The sequence below is a fragment of the Lissotriton helveticus genome, chromosome 8 (genome assembly GCF_964261635.1).
Source record: "Lissotriton helveticus chromosome 8, aLisHel1.1, whole genome shotgun sequence".
In the NCBI taxonomy this organism is placed as follows: Eukaryota; Metazoa; Chordata; class Amphibia; order Caudata; family Salamandridae; genus Lissotriton; species Lissotriton helveticus.
In genome coordinates this window covers 1,404,867,955-1,404,887,743 of record NC_136069.1, presented here as the reverse complement: position 1 = coordinate 1,404,887,743, position 19,789 = coordinate 1,404,867,955, and the positions used below count along the sequence as shown (strand labels likewise).

General features: G+C 53.8%; 1 protein-coding gene across 1 annotated transcript in view; it reads right to left on the bottom strand.

Moving 5' to 3' along the window:
* CXADR (CXADR cell adhesion molecule) overlaps positions 1-19,789 on the bottom strand; it is a 274,960-nt gene that overhangs the window by 43,935 nt on the left and 211,236 nt on the right. The gene's annotated exons all lie outside the window — the stretch shown is intronic.

Here is a 19,789-nt window from a genome sequence, read left to right as displayed (position 1 = left end):
CTGGAGTATATAGACGCCGCCTCCGCGCGCTGACGTCAGTTCTTTGCACACAGCTTTTCCGCGCCAGAACACGCAGAGCCATGTGAAACTAGGGCCCTGAAAGGGATGTCCTTAACCCTAGGTATCAGTTCGCAGAACGGGGAGGATGGGTGGGGCGGTAAGGAATCTAATACTAACTTCTTACAGATATATCGTTACCGAAGGTAAGTAACTTGTTCATCTGAAAGAAACAGGTTAGTATTAGATTCCTTACCTTAGAATAGATACCCCAGCAATACCAACCCCGGTGGTGGGTCTGCAAACCAATACAATCCTACACCAGAAAATCCTGGAGGACCGAACGGCCAAAGAAGCCGTCCCTCCGGACTTGACTGTCCAGGCAGTAATGCCTCGCAAAGGTGTGCAGCGAGGCCCACGTAGCCGCCTGGCAAATGTCCTGCAAAGGGACTCCCCGGCCCAGGGCAGTAGTAGCCGCCGTGGCCCGAGTGGAATGGGCCCTCAGCCCAACAGGAGGCTCCTTCCGAGCCAAAGAGTAGCATGCTTTGATGCACAGGACGACCCACCGAGAGATGGTTCGTTTCTGTACCGCCCTTCCCTTCTTCTCACCCACGTAGCCAACAAACAGTTGGTCATCCACCCGGAACTGGCGTGTGCGATCCATATAAAATGAAAGCGCACGTTTTGGGTCCAGACGATGGAGCCGCTCTTCATCTTTTGAAGGATGCGGAGGCGGGAAGAAGGAGGGTAAGGTGATGGACTGCCCGATGTGAAAAGCAGAAACTACTTTGGGCAGGAAAGAAGGTCTAGTTCTAAGAACCACCTTGTCAGGATGAACGGACAAGAAAGGAGGTTTAACAGAAAGAGCCTGGAGCTCACTCACTCTCCTGGCAGAGGTGATGGCAACCAGGAAGGCCGTCTTTAAAGTGAGAAGACGGAGAGGACAGGAATGAAGCGGCTCAAAGGGAGCACACATCAAGAATGTCAGAACCAGGTTCAAGTCCCACTGAGGCATCACGAACAGAACAGGTGGATACATGTGCGTGATGCCTTTCAAGAATCTCAGTACAATAGGGGACTTGAATAAGGATGGCTGATCAGGTAGCCTTAAGAAGGCGGAAAGGGCAGAAAGGTAGCCCTTGATAGTGCCCAGAGCAGAGCCCTGCTGGGCAAGAGAAAGAAGGAAGAGGAGAACCTCGGAAAGAGGGGCAGAAAGGGGATCCACAGCCCTTGCTGTGCACCATGCCACAAATCTGTTCCACCGGCAGGCGTATACCGACTTTGTGGAGGGACGCCTGGCTGCCAGAATCACATCACAGACTTCAGGAGGCAAGTCGAATGGCCTCAAATGTCGCCGCTCAATCTCCATGCATGGAGGTGGAGGCTGGACAGGTTCGGGTGGAAGACCGTCCCCTGCTGCTGCGACAGAAGGTCCTCCTGAAGGGGCAGGCGGATCGAGGGACCGACTGACATGCTGAGTAGCTCGGGATACCAGTATCTTCGAGCCCAGTCCGGAGCCACAAGGATAACTTGGGCCCGGTCGCGCCTGATCTTCTTCAGCACTCTGGGCAGAAGTGGTATAGGCGGAAAGGCGTACAACAGACCGCAACTCCACTCGCGCCGAAAGGCGTCGCCGAGCGAGTGCCGTCTTGGAAACTCCAACGCGCAGAACTGATGACATTGCGCGTTCTCTTCTGTGGCGAATAGATCTAACCAAGGCTCTCCCCATTGCAGAAAGAGGCCTCTCGCCACGTCCGAGTTCAGACGCCATTCGTGATCCACCGAGCACCGACGGCTGAGTTCATCCGCCCTGGCGTTCAGAGAACCCGATCCCCCGGCCGCATCACGCGTGCGTCGGGGGGGAGTCGGGGGTACGATGACGACGCCCCGACTTCTTGTGTCGCTTACCTGAGGAACCGGAGGAATGGTGACGACTCCCGGAGCGCTCATGGCGGCTCCGCGATCGTTCTCTCGACCGCTCCCTCGACCTCCGACCGGACCGGGACCGCTCTCGACGTGGGGCCGACACCCGGAGCTCGAGCAGCTTGCGGGACCGCTCCCGCCTAGCCTTACTCGTCAAGGCCCGGCAGTCGACGCAGGACTCCACGTCGTGGTCCGCGCCCAGACACCGGAGGCAGAGTCGATGGTGGTCGGTGACCGACATCAGGCGGTCGCACCCGTCGCAACTTTTAAAACCGGGCATCCTACCGGCACCTGAAAGAGTTAGATGTAACAAAAACGTGGTCAAAAGACCGGAGTACTGCTCTTCGGATCTGCGCTAACTGGCGCGGAAAAAAGAAGAACTGACGTCAGCGCGCGGAGGCGGCGTCTATATACTCCAGCGACGTCATCACGGCGCACGACGCAGACGACGCGGAGCCGCAGGGGACGCCTGCAGACTCCTACCGACGCGCAGGGGTACTGCTACGCAAAAGTTTCCGGATCCCCCACACACACAGCCCCCACACACACACAGCCCCCACACACACACAGCCCCCCCACACACACACAGCCCCCCCACACACACACAGCCCCCCCACACACACACAGAGCCCCCCCACACACACACAGAGCCCCCCCACACACACACAGAGCCCCCCCCACACACACACACAGAGCCCCCCCCACACACACACAGAGCCCCCCCACACACACACAGCCCCCCCACACACACACACAGCCCCCCCACACAGCCCCACACACACACAGCCCCCCCCACACACACAGCCCCCCACACACACACACAGCCCCACACACACACAGCCCCCCACACACACACAGCCCCCCACACACACACAGCCCCCCACACACACACAGCCCCCCACACACACACAGCCCCCCCACACACCCACAGCCCCCCCACACACCCACAGCCCCCCCCACACCCACAGCCCCCCACACACCCACAGCCCCCCACACACACACACAGCCCCACACACACACACAGCCCCACACACACACACAGCCCCACACACACACACAGCCCCACACACACACAGCCCCACACACACACAGCCCCACACACACACAGCCCCACACACACACAGCCCCACACACACACAGCCCCACACACAGCCACACAGCCCCACACACAGCCACACAGCCCCACACACAGCCACACAGCCCCACACACAGCCACACAGCCCCACACACAGCCACACAGCCCCACACACAGCCACACAGCCCCACACACAGCCACACAGCCCCACACACAGCCACACAGCCCCACACACAGCCACACAGCCCCACACACAGCCACACAGCCCCACACACAGCCACACAGCCCCACACACAGCCACACAGCCACACAGCCCCACACACAGCCACACAGCCCCACACACAGCCACACAGCCCCACACACAGCCACACAGCCTCACAGCCCCCACCACACACAGCCCCCCACACACACACAGAGCCCCCACACACACAGAGCCCCCACACACACAGAGCCCACACACACACACAGAGCCCCCCCAAACACACAGAGCCCCCCACACACACAGAGCCCCCCACACACACAGAGCCCCCCACACACACAGAGCCCCCCACACACACAGAGCCCCCCCCACACACACAGAGCCCCCCCCACACACACAGAGCCCCCCCCACACACACAGAGCCCCCCCCACACAGAGCCCCTCCCACACACACAGAGTCCCCCCCACACACAGAGTCCCCCCCACACACAGAGCCCCCCCCACACACAGAGCCCCCCCCACACACAGAGCCCCCCCCACACACAGAGCCCCCCCACACACAGAGCCCCCCCCACACACAGAGCCCCCCCACACAGAGCCCCCACACACACAGATCCCCCCACACACAGATCCCCCCCACACACAGATCCCCCCCACACACAGATCCCCCCCACACAGAGCCCCCCCACACACAGAGCCCCCCACACACAGAGCCCCCCCACACACAGAGCCCCCCCCACACACACAGAGCCCCCACACACACACACACAGAGCCCCCCCACACACACACAGAGCCCCCCCGCACACACACAGAGCCCCCCCACACACACACACAGCCCCCCGCACACACACAGAGCCCCCCACACACACAGAGCCCCCCACACACACAGCCCCCCCACACACAGAGCCCCCCCACACACACAGAGCCCCCCCCCACACCCACACACAGAGCCCCCACACACACACACACACACAGAGCCCCCCCACACACACAGAGCCCCCCCACACACACAGAGCCCCCCCACACACACAGAGCCCCCCCACACACACACAGAGCCCCTCCCACACACAGAGCCCCCCCCCATACACAGAGCCCCCCCCACACACAGAGCCCCCCCACACACAGAGCCCCCCCCACACACACAGAGCCCCCCCCACACACACACAGAGCCCCCCCCACACACACAGAGCCCCCCCCACACACACAGAGCCCCACTGTCAGGAATGGTCATGTCACTGTCCCAAGCACACTTAAAACCCCTCATCAGCTGCTCATTACTGATACTAAGTTACATGGCTACGTTGCAAGCTGGACTCTGTTGGTGGCTAAATTCAGATGCAAGATGGAGGCAGCCTCTCCTGATGCCACGGTTTAATTAAACTGCCAGCGTTCTAGTCGTTCTACCTGACGCTGTATGCTGTTACTTGAGGCGCGAGCATTTGTACCGCTGCGCACTTCAACTGTCATTCTCTGAGAGACGGTAGCCTTCCGTGCTCTCTTATCTTTAGTGCCGCTTATCGCGGTAAATTCCGATTTGGGTTTTATTTAAAGTTACTCAAGTCCCTGTCATCTTGTTCCCGATATATCCAGACACCGTCCTTCAATTTTCGTTGGAGCAGGAAGGACTTCGTCAGCTGTGTCCAAATCTCACTGAGTTTTTTCCCATTTGAAGCGCAACCCGTTTGTCAGCGTTTCCATTCCTGATGAGTTCTTTTCTTCAGCAGCCTAGATACCGGTAAGATTTTTCCTTGCTGTACCGGTTGAACTCCGGAGGTGTTAAACCCTTGTGAATTCAGAATAGTTAATTTCCGCTATTCCTTACCTATTCTGTGAGAAGATCCTGACTTTTTGACCTCGATACTAGCCTGTGAAAGAAACCAAGTTCATTTATTATTCAGCCCTCGAGGATGGCGCATGAAACTTTCTGCCTTGACTTTGAGCGCCATCTGCTGGGTTAAAATCTCAATTTTCACCATTTCCTAATTCCCAGGGAAATTTTTGGTAACAGTGCTGGTATATTCAACGTTCTGGTTCCAGGAAGTAAATAGAAATATATATATATATTTTTGCCTACCAACTTATCTTCAGCAACATTTGCATACCAGCTTGTGAACTTTGCTTAGAGACTTATCGTTCTATTCCTGGTGAACACAGCTATTGAGTCTGTTTTTGAAGCCTTCCTTTCAACGCATAAGACTTTATCAAGTACAAGAAAAAAGCAGCTATTAAGCCTCTCCAGCCTTTTGAGTCAGTTAAGAGAGAGGCTAATGCACACACTAGTCAGGTAAAGAAGGGTTGGTGTAAAGGTGTATTTAGTTTAAATTCAGATGCTGTGAGAATGTAGTAATGGTCTGGTAACTCTTACAGGTGAACTATCATTTCCTGGAGAAGAAGAAGTGAAGTCACCAGTGTGTCTGTCTCTCTTGTTTGTCATCCACTTCCCCTTTCCCCCTCATCTCTGGGGTCAGAGAAATCTGGTCCAGTGGTGTAGGGGAGTTGGGAAATTAGCATCACATCTTCAGCCAGGCGTTCCTACGGAAATCTGGAATTCCAGGTACTGACCCCTTGACAGATTGAAGTGCCTGCAGTTGCCTTCCGTCTGGGCGTCATGGCTGAAGGTTTAGATTTGAAGGCCCTGGGTTCCATTTTAGAAGGATTACAAAAACAGTTGAGTGAGACTAGAGAAGAGGTAAAGAAATCCAATCAGGAGACTAGTTATCTTCGTCAGCGGCTAAATGAACTTACAATTAGTCCCAGTCCAAATTTTGGGGGTCAGAGGTCTCAAACATTTAGTCCCTCTCCGTCTTCCTCAGAACTCACAACTCAGGTAGTGCATGCTATGTCCCCGACAATTCCATTAGCTCCTCCTGAAAGGTTTCTGGGAGACCCAAACAAGGCACAGGTTTTTGTTACTCAATGCTCATTGCATTATTTGTGCAAACCGATAATTTTTTAAAGAAGACCAATCAAAAGTGGCATTCATGCTGTCTTATCTGAGTGGCGATGCTGCAGCTTGGTCCATGCCTCTGGTGTCCACCAATGATCCGGTGTTATACAATTTTGAAAATTTCAAGACTGAATTTTTGCGAATTTTTGATCGACGAGCAATTTCTCAGACAACAGACAACGAACTTTTGGATTTGAAGCAAGGAAACAGAGTTGGTGGCTTATCTTGCTCAGTATAATAAATTAATTGTGGAAACGAAATGGCCAGAGACTAAAAGAGCAGCCATCTTCTATCGTGGGCTGAGGGATGAATTAAAGGATGGGTTGGCTCAGATCCCTAAAAGACCCACAGATGTTTCGGAATTGATAGATTTGGTTCTTCAAATTGATCAAAGACAATCAGAAAGACGTTCAGAACGAAGGAAGGAAGTTCGACCGATTCCTCCAAGGTTTGACCGTATGCGTACTGAAGTAGGGAAGACCAAAGAAGAAGCAACTACAGAAGAACCGATGCAAATTGGTACCGTTCGAGGACCGCTGAGTAAAGAAGAAAGAGAGAAGAGGCGAGTTGGAAAACTGTGTATGTATTGTGGTGGTTCCGGTCATTTTTTGAGAGAGTGTCCTAGACGACCCAAGACTGCGTCATGGGTAAAAGACAAGCTCCACCAGTAGAAGGAGTTGCTCTGGTGGAAGCGGATTCTAAGACAACTCCCAATCAGCAAAGTTTGGCTAATACCTTGCAATTTTCCGCTCCTCATCTTATTCTCTCATGTCAGATCTCATTTGGAAAATCGGATCAGGCCACTGTGGCAATCATGATTGACTCTGGAGCCACAGGAAATTTCTGTGATATTGCATTTGCCCGGAGTTTGAGCATCCAGTTTGTGAAGAAAGCCAAACCAGAACCTGTGCGCGCAGTAGATGGAACTCCTCTATCCTCAGGTCCAATATCTTTTGATACAGAAATGATCACCATTCTGGGTCCAGGAGAACATAGTAGCTACATCAGTTTCAATTTAATTGATGCCCCGCAATTTCAGTTGATTTTGGGGTTACCCTGGCTTACTGAACACAATCCCAAAATTGACTGGGCTAAGCGAACTGTTGAACTGAGTTCAGACTACTGTCTTCAGCATTGTTTTCATCCAATTCCTAAGGAGAGTGAACCAACAATCTTATTGCCTAGCTAATCAGCCTCAGATGATTTGCACAGTGGAAATTCCTGAAATCCCGAAGGAATACCAAGATTTAAAGTCAGTCTTTGATGAAAAAGAAGCTCTTAAACTCCCTCCTCATCGAGAATATGACTGCAAAATAGAGTTAGAGCCTGGAGCGTCTTTGCCATGTAGTCGGATCTATGCTCTTTCAGAATCTGAGAATCTGCACTTAAAAGAGTACCTTGATCAGAATTTGGCTAACGGCTTTATTAGACCTTCACAGTCTCCAGTCTCCTCTCCTCTTTTCTTTATTCCAAAGAAGGACAAGAGCTTAAGGACTTGCATTGACTATAGGGCGTTAAACCTGGTTACAAAGAAAAATCGCTACCCGCTACCACTCATTTCGGAGCTTCTGGATCAGGTGAACGATGCCCAAATTTACACCAAATTGGATCTAAGGGGGGCTTACCACTTGGTGCGGATGGCAGAAGGAGATGAGTGGAAAACGGCATTTCGAACTCGATTTGGTTTATTTGAATACCAGGTTATGCCTTTTGGACTGTGCAATGCACCTGCTGCCTTTCAGCATTTTGTGAATGATGTCCTTCGGGAATTTTTGGATAGGGTTGCTGTAGTCTACATAGACGATATCCTAATTTTTTCTAAGAATATGGATGAACATGTTCTCCATGTACGAGCCATTCTGAAATGTTTATTGGAGAATCAACTTTTTGTCAAACTGGAAAAATGTGTTTTTCATTCTTCACGAGTTGAATTTTTGGGTTTTATTCTTTCTCCTCAAGGAGTTTACATGGATGATTCAAAATTAAAAGCAATACAAGATTGGCCCACTCCAAAATCAGTAAAAGAAATCCAAAGTTTTTTGGGGTTTGCCAATTTCTATCGACGTTTCATCCAAAACTTCTCTGAAAAAGTGAGTCCTATCACACGATTGCTCAGAAAGAATGAAAAATGTGTGGGAATCCGCTACGGAGGAAGCCTTCCAGTTCTTAAAGAAATCTTTTATTTCGGCTCCGATTCTGCAGCACCCAGATTCAACAGAACCATTTTTTGTGGAAGCAGATGCTTCAAATTGGGCCATTGGAGGAGTTTTATCACAGCGACACCGGAAAACGGGACAGCTCCATCCGGTAGCTTACCATTCCCGGAAACTATCTCCGGCGGAGATTAATTATTCCATTGCTGACAGAGAATTATTAGCTGTGAAAGAAGCATTTCAAGAATGGCGTCATTACTTACTGGGAGCGAGACATGTGGTCACAGTATTTACTGATCATCGAAATTTGCAGTTCCTGAAGTCAGCTCGAACCTTGACCCCTCGGCAGCTTAGGTGGTCTCTTTTCTTCGCCGACTTTGATTTTGTTCTAACTTACAAACCTGGGGCTGAAAATGGAAAAGCAGATGCACTTTCTCGTTTGAATTCAGAAGATGACCCAGCAGAGAAGTCAGGGAATAAGTCGGAAGAGTTTATCATTCCTAAAGAAAGAATTGTGGCAGTTTCGGTGATCCATGATTTGGAGGAACAGATCAAAGAAGAATTCCAGAAAAAAGAATATGAGAATTGGGCGTCTGAGGGGCCTAACCGGTTAGTAATGGATGGAAAACCATCAGTTCAAGGCAAGACATTCGTTCCAGGAGCTGAATTACAAGAAAAGGCTGTTTGGTGGTTTCATGATCAGCCATTGGCCGGACACAGAGGAGTAACTAAGACTTTGGAGCTTTTGAAGCGAAATTTTGATTGGCCAGGCATGGAAGCTCAGGTGAGACAGTATGTTGCCACTTGTGAACAATGTTTAAAAGGGAAGAGTCTTAGACAATCTCCACAGGGTCTTCTCATGCCTTTGCCTGTTCCCCCTTATCCTTGGCACACTGTGTCGATGGATTTCATTGTCGAGTTGCCATCTAGCCAGGGTAATTCAGTCATTTGGGTTGTGGTTGACCAATTTTCCAAGATGAGTCACTTTGTCCCTCTGAAGGGCCTTCCAAATGCCACTCAGTTAGCTACTCTGTTTGTCCAACATGTGGTAAAATTGCATGGAATTCCAAGAGTGGTCATTTCAGATCGAGGGTCACAGTTCGTGTCTCGTTTCTGGAGATCCTTCTTGAAAGGGTTGGGAATAGACTCTCGTCTGTCCACCAGTTATCACCCAGAAACGGATGGACAGACGGAGAGGGTTAATCAAGACCTGGAACAGTATCTTCGAATTTATTTGATGGAACAAGCAGGGGAGTGGCCGTCTTTACTTAGTACTGCAGAGTTTGCGTACAATAACTCAGTACACTCTGCTACTGGTTTCTCCCCATTCTTCTTAAATTATGGCAGACATCCTAACATGTTGGTGGGTCAAGTAGAAGTTGAGGTTCCGGCAGCTGGTGATTTAGTTCAGAAATTGCAACAGGCCTACCAGTTAGCTTCAGCAAAGTTGATTAAGTCAAAAGCTGAGTACAAGAAGCAGGCTGATAAGAGTCGTAAGAAGGGTCCAATCTTTGCACCTGGGGATCAAGTTTGGGTCTCCACTCGCCATATGCGATTAAAGGGTAACCGAAAATTTCAGCCAAGGTTTGTGGGACCTTATCCAGTGGTGCGAATGATAAATCCAGTGAGTGTCAGGGTAGATCTGCCAAAAACCTTCAAGATTCATCCAACCTTCCATGTTTCATTAATCCGCAAAAATCCACCAAATTTGCGCAAGGTCCTTCCCCCAGCTCCAATCCAGGTCCAATCGGCAGAAGAATTTGAAGTCAAAAGAATTCTTGACTCTAAGATTAAAAGAGGTCAGGTATTTTATTTGGTAGATTGGAAAGGCTATGGTCCTGAAGAAAGGTCCTGGGAACCCAGTTCAAACATTCATGCTCCCAGATTGGTGAGAGAGTTCCATAAAGTTCATCCACAGAAGCCTAGGGAGGGGGTTTTGGTGGGGGGTACTGTCAGGAATGGTCATGTCACTGTCCCAAACACACTTAAAACCCCTCATCAGCTGCTCATTACTGATACTAAGTTACATGGCTACGTTGCAAGCTGGACTCTGTTGGTGGCTAAATTCAGATGCAAGATGGAGGCAGCCTCTCCTGATGCCACGGTTTAATTAAACTGCCAGCGTTCTAGTCGTTCTACCTGACGCTGTATGCTGTTACTTGAGGCGCGAGCATTTGAACCGCTGCGCACTTCAACTGTCATTCTCTGAGAGACGGTAGCCTTCCGTGCTCTCTTATCTTTAGTGCCGCTTATCGCGGTAAATTCCGATTTGGGTTTTATTTAAAGTTACTCAAGTCCCTGTCATCTTGTTCCCGATATATCCAGACACCGTCCTTCAATTTTCGTTGGAGCAGGAAGGACTTCGTCAGCTGTGTCCAACTCTCACTGAGTTTTTTCCCATTTGAAGCGCAACCCGTTTGTCAGCGTTTCCATTCCTGATGAGTTCTTTTCTTCAGCAGCCTAGATACCGGTAAGATTTTTCCTTGCTGTACCGGTTGAACTCCGGAGGTGTTAAACCCTTGTGAATTCAGAATAGTTAATTTCCGCTATTCCTTACCTATTCTGTGAGAAGATCCTGACTTTTTGACCTCGATACTAGCCTGTGAAAGAAACCAAGTTCATTTATTATTCAGCCCTCGAGGATGGCGCATGAAACTTTCTGCCTTGACTTTGAGCGCCATCTGCTGGGTTAAAATCTCAATTTTCACCATTTCCTAATTCCCAGGGAAATTTTTGGTAACAGTGCTGGTATATTCAACGTTCTGGTTCCAGGAAGTAAATAGAAATATATATATATATTTTTGCCTACCAACTTATCTTCAGCAACATTTGCATACCAGCTTGTGAACTTTGCTTAGAGACTTATCGTTCTATTCCTGGTGAACACAGCTATTGAGTCTGTTTTTGAAGCCTTCCTTTCAACGCATAAGACTTTATCAAGTACAAGAAAAAAGCAGCTATTAAGCCTCTCCAGCCTTTTGAGTCAGTTAAGAGAGAGGCTAATGCACACACTAGTCAGGCAAAGAAGGGTTGGTGTAAAGGTGTATTTAGTTTAAATTCAGATGCTGTGAGAATGTAGTAATGGTCTGTTAACTCTTACAGGTGAACTATCATTTCCTGGAGAAGAAGAAGTGAAGTCACCAGTGTGTCTGTCTCTCTTGTTTGTCATCCACTTCCCCTTTCCCCCTCATCTCTGGGGTCAGAGAAATCTGGTCCAGTGGTGTAGGGGAGTTGGGAAATTAGCATCACATCTTCAGCCAGGCGTTCCTACGGAAATCTGGAATTCCAGGTACTGACCCCTTGACACCCCCACACACACAGAGCCCCCCCCACACACAGAGCCCCCCACACACACACACAGAGAGCCCCCCACACACACACAGAGCCCCCCCCCCACACACACACACAGAGCCCCCCCCACACACACACACAGAGCCCCCCCCCACACACACAGAGCCCCCCCACACACAGAGCCCCCCACACACACAGAGCCCCACACACACACAGAGCCCCCCACACACACACACACAGAGCCCCCCACACACACACACAGAGCCCCCCCCCCACACACACACAGAGCCCCCCCACACACACACACAGAGCCCCCCCCCACACACACACACAGCCCCCCCACACACACACACAGCCCCCCCACACACACACAGAGCCCCCCCCCACACACACAGAGCCCCCCCACACACACACAGAGCCCCCCACACACACACAGAGCCCCCCCACACACACACAGAGCCCCCCCACACACACACAGAGCCCCCCCACACACACACACAGAGCCCCCCCACACACACACACAGAGCCCCCCCACACACACACACAGAGCCCCCCCCACACACACATAGCCCCCCCCACACACAGAGCCCCCCCCACACACAGAGCCCCCCCACACACAGAGCCCCCCCACACACAGAGCCCCCCCCACACACACAGAGCCCCCCCACACACACAGAGCCCCCCCACACACACAGAGCCCCCCCACACACACAGAGCCCCCACACACACACAGAGCCCCCACACACACACAGAGCCCCCACACACACACACAGAGCCCCCCCCACACACACACAGAGCCCCCCCCACACACACACAGAACCCCCCACACACACACACAGAGCCCCCCCCACACACACAGAGCCCCCCCCCACACACACAGAGCCCCCCACACACACACAGAGCCCCCCACACACACACAGAGCCCCCCACACACACACAGAGCCCCCCCCACACACACAGAGCCCCCCCCACACACACAGAGCCCCCCCCACACACACACAGAGCCCCCCCCACACACACACAGAGCCCCCCCCCCACACACACAGAGCCCCCCCCACACACACAGAGCCCCCCCCACACACACACAGAGCCCCCCCCCCCACACACACACAGAGCCCCCCCCCACACACACACACAGAGCCCCCCCCACACACACACACACAGAGCCCCCCACACACACACACACAGAGCCCCCCCACACACAGAGCCCCCCCACACACACAGAGCCCCCCCACACACACAGAGCCCCCCCACACACACAGAGCCCCCCCACACACACAGAGCCCCCCCACACACACAGAGCCCCCCCACACACACAGAGCCCCCCCACACACACAGAGCCCCCCCACACACACAGAGCCCCCCCCCACACACACAGAGCCCCCCCCACACACACAGAGCCCCCCCCACACACACAGAGCCCCCCCCACACACACAGAGCCCCCCCCACACACACAGAGCCCCCCCCACACACACAGAGCCCCCCTCACACACACAGAGCCCCCACACACACAGAGCCCCCACACACACACAGAGCCCCCACACACACACAGAGCCCCCACACACACACAGAGCCCCCCCACACACACACAGAGCCCCCCCACACACACACAGAGCCCCCCACGCACACAGAGCCCCCCACGCACACAGAGCCCCCCACACACACAGAGCCCCCCACACACACAGAGCCCCTCACACACACAGAGCCCCCCACACACACAGAGCCCCCCACACACACAGAGCCCCCCACACACAGAGCCCCCCACACACAGAGCCCCCCACACAGAGCCCCCCACACACAGAGCCCCCCACACACACAGAGCCCCCCACACACACACAGAGCCCCCCCCACACACACAGAGCCCCCCCCACACACACAGAGCCCCCCCACACACACAGAGCCCCCCCACACACACACACAGAGCCCCCCCACACACACACACAAAGCCCCCCCACACACACACACAGAGCCCCCCCCACACACACACACAGAGCCCCCCCCACACACACACACAGAGCCCCCCCCACACACACACAGAGCCCCCCCCCACACACACACAGAGCCCCCCCCCACACACACACAGAGCCCCCCCCACACACACACAGAGCCCCCCCACACACACACAGAGCCCCCCCACACACACAGAGCCCCCCCACACACACAGAGCCCCCCACACACACAGAGCCCCCCACACACACAGAGCCCCCCACACACACAGAGCCCCCCACACACACAGAGCCCCCCACACACACAGAGCCCCCCACACACACAGAGCCCCCCACACACACAGAGCCCCCCACACACACAGAGCCCCCCACACACACAGAGCCCCCCACACACACAGAGCCCCCCACACACACAGAGCCCCCCACACACACAGAGCCCCCCACACACACAGAGCCCCCCACACACACAGAGCCCCCCACACACAGAGCCCCCCACACACAGAGCCCCCCACACACAGAGCCCCCCACACACAGAGCCCCCCACACACAGAGCCCCCCACACACAGAGCCCCCCACACACACAGAGCCCCCCACACACACAGAGCCCCCCACACACACACACAGAGCCCCCCACACACACACAGAGCCCCCCCACACACACAGAGCCCCCCCACACACACACACAGAGCCCCCCCACACACACACACACACAGAGCCCCCCCCACACACACACAGAGCCCCCCCCACACACACACAGAGCCCCCCCCCACACACACACACAGCCCCCCCCCAAACACAGAGCCCCCCCACACACACAGAGCCCCCCACACACACAGAGCCCCCCACACACACACAGAGCCCCCCACACACACAGAGCCCCCCACACACACAGAGCCCCCCACACACACAGAGCCCCCCACACACACAGAGCCCCCCACACACACAGAGCCCCCCACACACACAGAGCCCCCCACACACACAGAGCCCCCCACACACACAGAGCCCCCCACACACACTGAGCCCACACACACACACACCCAGAGCCACACACACACACCCAGAACCACACACACACACACCCAGAACCACACACACACACCCAGAGCCACACACACAACCAGAGCCCCACACACAACCAGAGCCACACACACCCAGAGCCACACACACCCAGAGCCACACACACACACACCCAGAGCCACACACACACACACCCAGAGCCACACACACACCCAGGAGAGAAAACAGCCAGGGGGCAGGGAAGCAAGCACAGCCAGGGGGCAGGGAAGCAAGCACAGCCAGGGGGCAGGGAAGCAAGCACAGCCAGGGGGGCAGGGAAGCAAGCACAGCCAGGGGGGCAGGGAAGCAAGCACAGCCAGGGGGGCAGGGAAGCAAGCACAGCCAGGGGGGCAGGGAAGCAAGCACAGCCAGGGGGGCAGGGAAGCAAGCACAGCCAGGGGGGCAGGGAAGCAAGCACAGCCAGGGGGGCAGGGAAGCAAGCACAGCCAGGGGGGCAGGGAAGCAAGCACAGCCAGGGGGGCAGGGAAGCAAGCACAGCCAGGGGGGCAGGGAAGCAAGCACAGCCAGGGGGCAGGGAAGCAAGCACAGCCAGGGGGCAGGGAAGCAAGCACAGCCAGGGGGCAGGGAAGCAAGCACAGCCAGGGGGCAGGGAAGCAAGCACAGCCAGGGGGCAGGGAAGCAAGCACAGCCAGGGGGCAGGAAAGCAAGCACAGCCAGGGGGCAGGAAAGCAAGCACAGCCAGGGGGCAGGGAAGCAAGCACAGCTGCCAAGTGGAAGGGAAGCAAGCACAGCAAAGGGGGAAGGGAAGCAAGGACAGCCAGGGGGAAGGGAAGCAAGCACAGCCAGGGGGGAGGGAAGCAAGCACAGCCAGGGGGAAGGGAAGCAAGCACAGCCAGGGGGAAGGGAAGCAAGCACAGTGGACCCACTCGCACCCAGGCTCGAAAAAGGTAAAAGAGTACTGGGATTTGGGGTTACTTTATATTAAATCAGAAATAACTGAAATAAACCACATACCACCGATGAGGAGAGAAAGGGACAAATAGCTACTTAAAGGGACCCCATGACGGAGTGAAAAAGCAAGACAACAAAAGCTGTTGCTTTGGACTCATTCAGATTTGAAAGGTATCTCAACAGCTGCTCCAGGTATGGAATAATGAAAGAACATAAACTGTGTCAACTTCACGGGTTCAAAGCCGCCAATGAGTGGGGACACACACCACAAGGTCATACGCATCCTTTACCCTACTGTACCGGTTGAGGACATGTACTAACTTGCAAACACCCAGCTAGAGGGTTTAGAAGCAAAACTCACCAGATAAGAGCTTACACATACGTGGGGGCACACATTAGCTGTTGTATCACACTCCCATACACATCTGACAAGGGACGCTTCAACCCACGTACATCCCAGAAAAGAGCTTGTGTGAACACTTAAGTCAGATGTGGTCTTGTATCCCAACACGCACTTTCTTAATGACAGCTCCTACCCAAACAATATGAGTTCCTATACCCACACATATCCATAAAAGAACTTCTAGCCACACAGCTGAACCTGAAACTGGCTTAAACCCACACACAGGTTAAGTGCACCTGCTTACAGGACAAGAGCATGTGGCGACACACCAAGTGGGTAAGGCTGAGTACCTGCACCCATAAAATAGGACAGGGCTCCTACCTGCGCACTACCACCAGGACTGAACTACTTGCACACACTAACAAAAGTAGGCTCAAACACCAACAAGATGGATCTTGCCACACACCTACCCACAAACACACCCACCAAGGCAAGGACTACACACACGCACCAATAGCTGTTCCAATCTACTCCCATGAATAAACTAGTACTTCAATTATATTTGTGAACCCTCCTTACAAGAGTGGCAACAATTCAAACCAACAGTGACCCCTGCATAGAGCAGCCAACTATTAACACATAGTCCTCATCATCTGCTCCGGAAGGCTCAGAAAAGTAGACGCCACCACCTTACATACAAGCGCTTTATGGGGGGCAGCAAAAAGAGACACCCATGAGCCCTCTCTTACCGGCTCACTCTGTGGCGGCTCTACTGCGGTCTCTGGCTTCGCCCGGTCCGTGTAGGTCTTCCGGCCGGGATGGAGCTTGAACAGTTTATGGTCCACATGCGGCGGGGGCAGGCACCAACAATGTACCTCGTGCCCCCTCCTCCATCGCTACCTCCCTGCGACACCTTGCGAGCTTCTCGCTCTGGTGCATGCGGGGCTCTCCCTCCGCATTGGGAGCCCCACACAGGCAGGCGCCATTCTTCTCCAGCCAGTTTCCTCTAGCCCGGCCGCACTTCCGCCCGATGGCAGGCCCTGCAACCGTCACGGGCGGGCCTGCCTGACTTCCGGATTCGGGCTTGCAATGGCTCAGGGCTGCGGCAGTGACTTCGACAGCTCTAAAATGAGGGGTGGGCACCCTCGAGATTAAAAATAAATCCAGCAAGCGGGGTGGACACCCGCTAAGGGCGCCATACACGGGGTAGCACCCGTAGGGAATTTTAAATCATAGCAAAAGACGCAGGGTGGGCACCTGCGCACTCTGTGGCATATGAAGGGCAGGAGCGCTTCCCTCGGATGGAAAACGACAGCGCTCTGCCCAGGAAAGCAGAATACAGCGCTCATGTGTGTATTCATGACGACAGAGCAAGAAAAAAATGAAAACTTCCCTTGAGTGGCAGCGAGGCTGTTCCTGCCAACCAAAAAAAATGGCTGCCGCAAAGCTCCGAAATTTTCGGAATCGGGGGTGTGTTTTTTGATGAGTGACGGATGACGTCGCAAAAAACACGCCCCCGAATCCGAAACAGACGGGGCTTTAAACAGAGTGATGCCCCTCTCCTCCAATGGCTGGCCTCCGTTTAGGAAGACAGCCAATGGAAAAATGAGGCGGGTTCAAGCCCCCTAATAAAAAACATTAAATCTCTGACCGAGACTGCGCAAGAGCAGCATACGGTCCTCGACCTAAAAAATTAAAAAGGTGCTTTGAGTTCTCATAAAGCAATACCAAACAAGGACTTTGAGCATACTAAGCAGACAAATCTTTTCTAAGCTTCCCACTTTACCTGCTGTGAGCCACTGAAAAAAGAAGCTAAAGATAAAGGCTTCACCCATAAGGCCAATTGAAAGCTAGCTCTCAAAATAATTGTGCCTGTGTGAGACAATGAAACAAAACATTGCTCACTTTTATCTGCCAAGTGCTAAACAAACTGATGAGAAAATCCTGTTTGTGAGTGTGCAGAGAAAGAGAGCAACACCTTCTGGTGTTGCATTGTGCACCCCACCCAAAGATTTTTTAAACAAGGGAAATGTTCAAGTCCGTATCCAAGGGGGAGGAGCCATGACGGCAGCCAAAATGGCCGCATAGACGCCCGGCTCCGCCACTCGCCCTCGCCTGTTGCCCCATCCTGGCACCGATCCTGCATCCCGTTTACGGGCAAATCCGGCTGACTATCTCTGGAATGCGGCGATATCACTCCGGCACGAAACCTATTCCTGACGGCCGAGATCCATCGCCCCAACCTTTCCGGCCCTGGCACTGACTGGGCCGGGACCTTGCGTGACGCTGCAGCCGGTGCGCGGCTGAACAACATCGGCCCCGAGAGACCATCTTCGCCCGGTGATCCGGACCGGGACTTTCGATTAGAGTGGCCAGAGACAGCAGATAGGGGATTGCACTCACACCCCAGAGCAGCCCAACGACGAATTGCGCAGTTGCCCGCCTCTGGTCGCACACTCGGCTGCGCTTGCCGACATACGAACCGGCCTCGCCCCACCCCATGCACCGCCGGCGACCGATGGATACCCCTACAGTGTTGCTCTGAGTGAGCATTCGCTTATGCCCGGCGAGTGCTTTGCAGCGTGGTGGGTGTTCTCTGTTTCCGTGTGTGCCTGCTGAGATCTGCTGGCGCGTGGTGGACGGCGATTGATTTCCTGGCAGCCGGTGAGGCTCGCTTCTTTTCCTGCTCTGGGGTCCCTTGCGAGAGTGGCGCACCACACTGACCGGTACGGGGGCGATGGTACTCACGACGCGAGATGTTCTACTGGCCCTCGCAGATTTGCATTCCGAATTGAGGAATCGCTTGCTACACGGTGATGACCTGCAGATAGTGGCGATGTGTCCAATGGCGGACGGCCAGATTGCTGGTCCGGAGCCCGACATCTCCTGGTGTGTTGGCGCGGAGGACCCCCTGACCTGGGTACAGTCAGATTGTGGATTTGGTGGGACCTGCAGCCGAGCTTCTGTGTTTACGGATGTTCTCACCCGCCACTCGGCTGTTATTGCTCCTGACCGTCCTTGCTTTATTTTTGCGATGGTTAGCGTGTTCTGGAGCTGCGTCATCACATTGTCTTCCTTCCGTCTCCTTGCTGCTACATTGGCTCCAAAAGTGACTATGGACGCATCGACTCTGCTTCCCTACAACGTGCGGCGCCTTACTACCCCGACCCGGACTGGACAAGGCTGAACCTGGACTTTTAATATACTTATTGGATTTTCTGATGCCGGACTGTGTCATAGCTTGTGGGTGCGACTTCGAGTGACCGGGATGATTCTACATTGTTGTTTGCCCTCCATTATGGTGGGCTCTTTGTTCGTCAGGATGGGTAGGTGAGGGCGTGTCTGGGGCCGGAGCTAGGGCCCTCCTCCTGTTTTTTCCCTTTTTCGGGTTTTCTAGGGCGACAGGCTTGCCTATGGGGGGGAGGGGCCGTGGCCTTCCGCTGCATGCAGGGTGGGGGGTGGGGGTGGGGTGTGTTTTTTGTTTCTCTTTGTCTCTATGGCCCGCTTTTTCTTTCCTCTTCTTTCTTTCTTCTTTTTTAATGATTCTTCCTTTATAACTTCTAGTTGGAGTCGGGGGTTTAGGTTCCTCGAGTGGATGATTATTTGTGTCCCTTTTTGTTGCAGGATCCTGTTCATGTTAATCGCTTAGTGGGTGGGTTACTGTGCCTCGATGGGCTGCTCTCGGACTTGTATCCTCTTGTTGTGTTCTCATTGATGCGCTGAATTGAAGGCTATTGTCCCTACATATGCATAGCACAGTGAATGATGTTGTGATGTTGCATTTAATCTGATTCTTTAATTTTATTTGACCTGGACTCCTTCCACATCCTGTAATACTGCTGACCATTCTGATCGTCTAACCGGACTTGTTGTTGCCGGCATCGCTGGAGTTTATCATGTCCCTATCCTGTGTTGCACGATCATTTGGCCTCTGGATGTTATTTC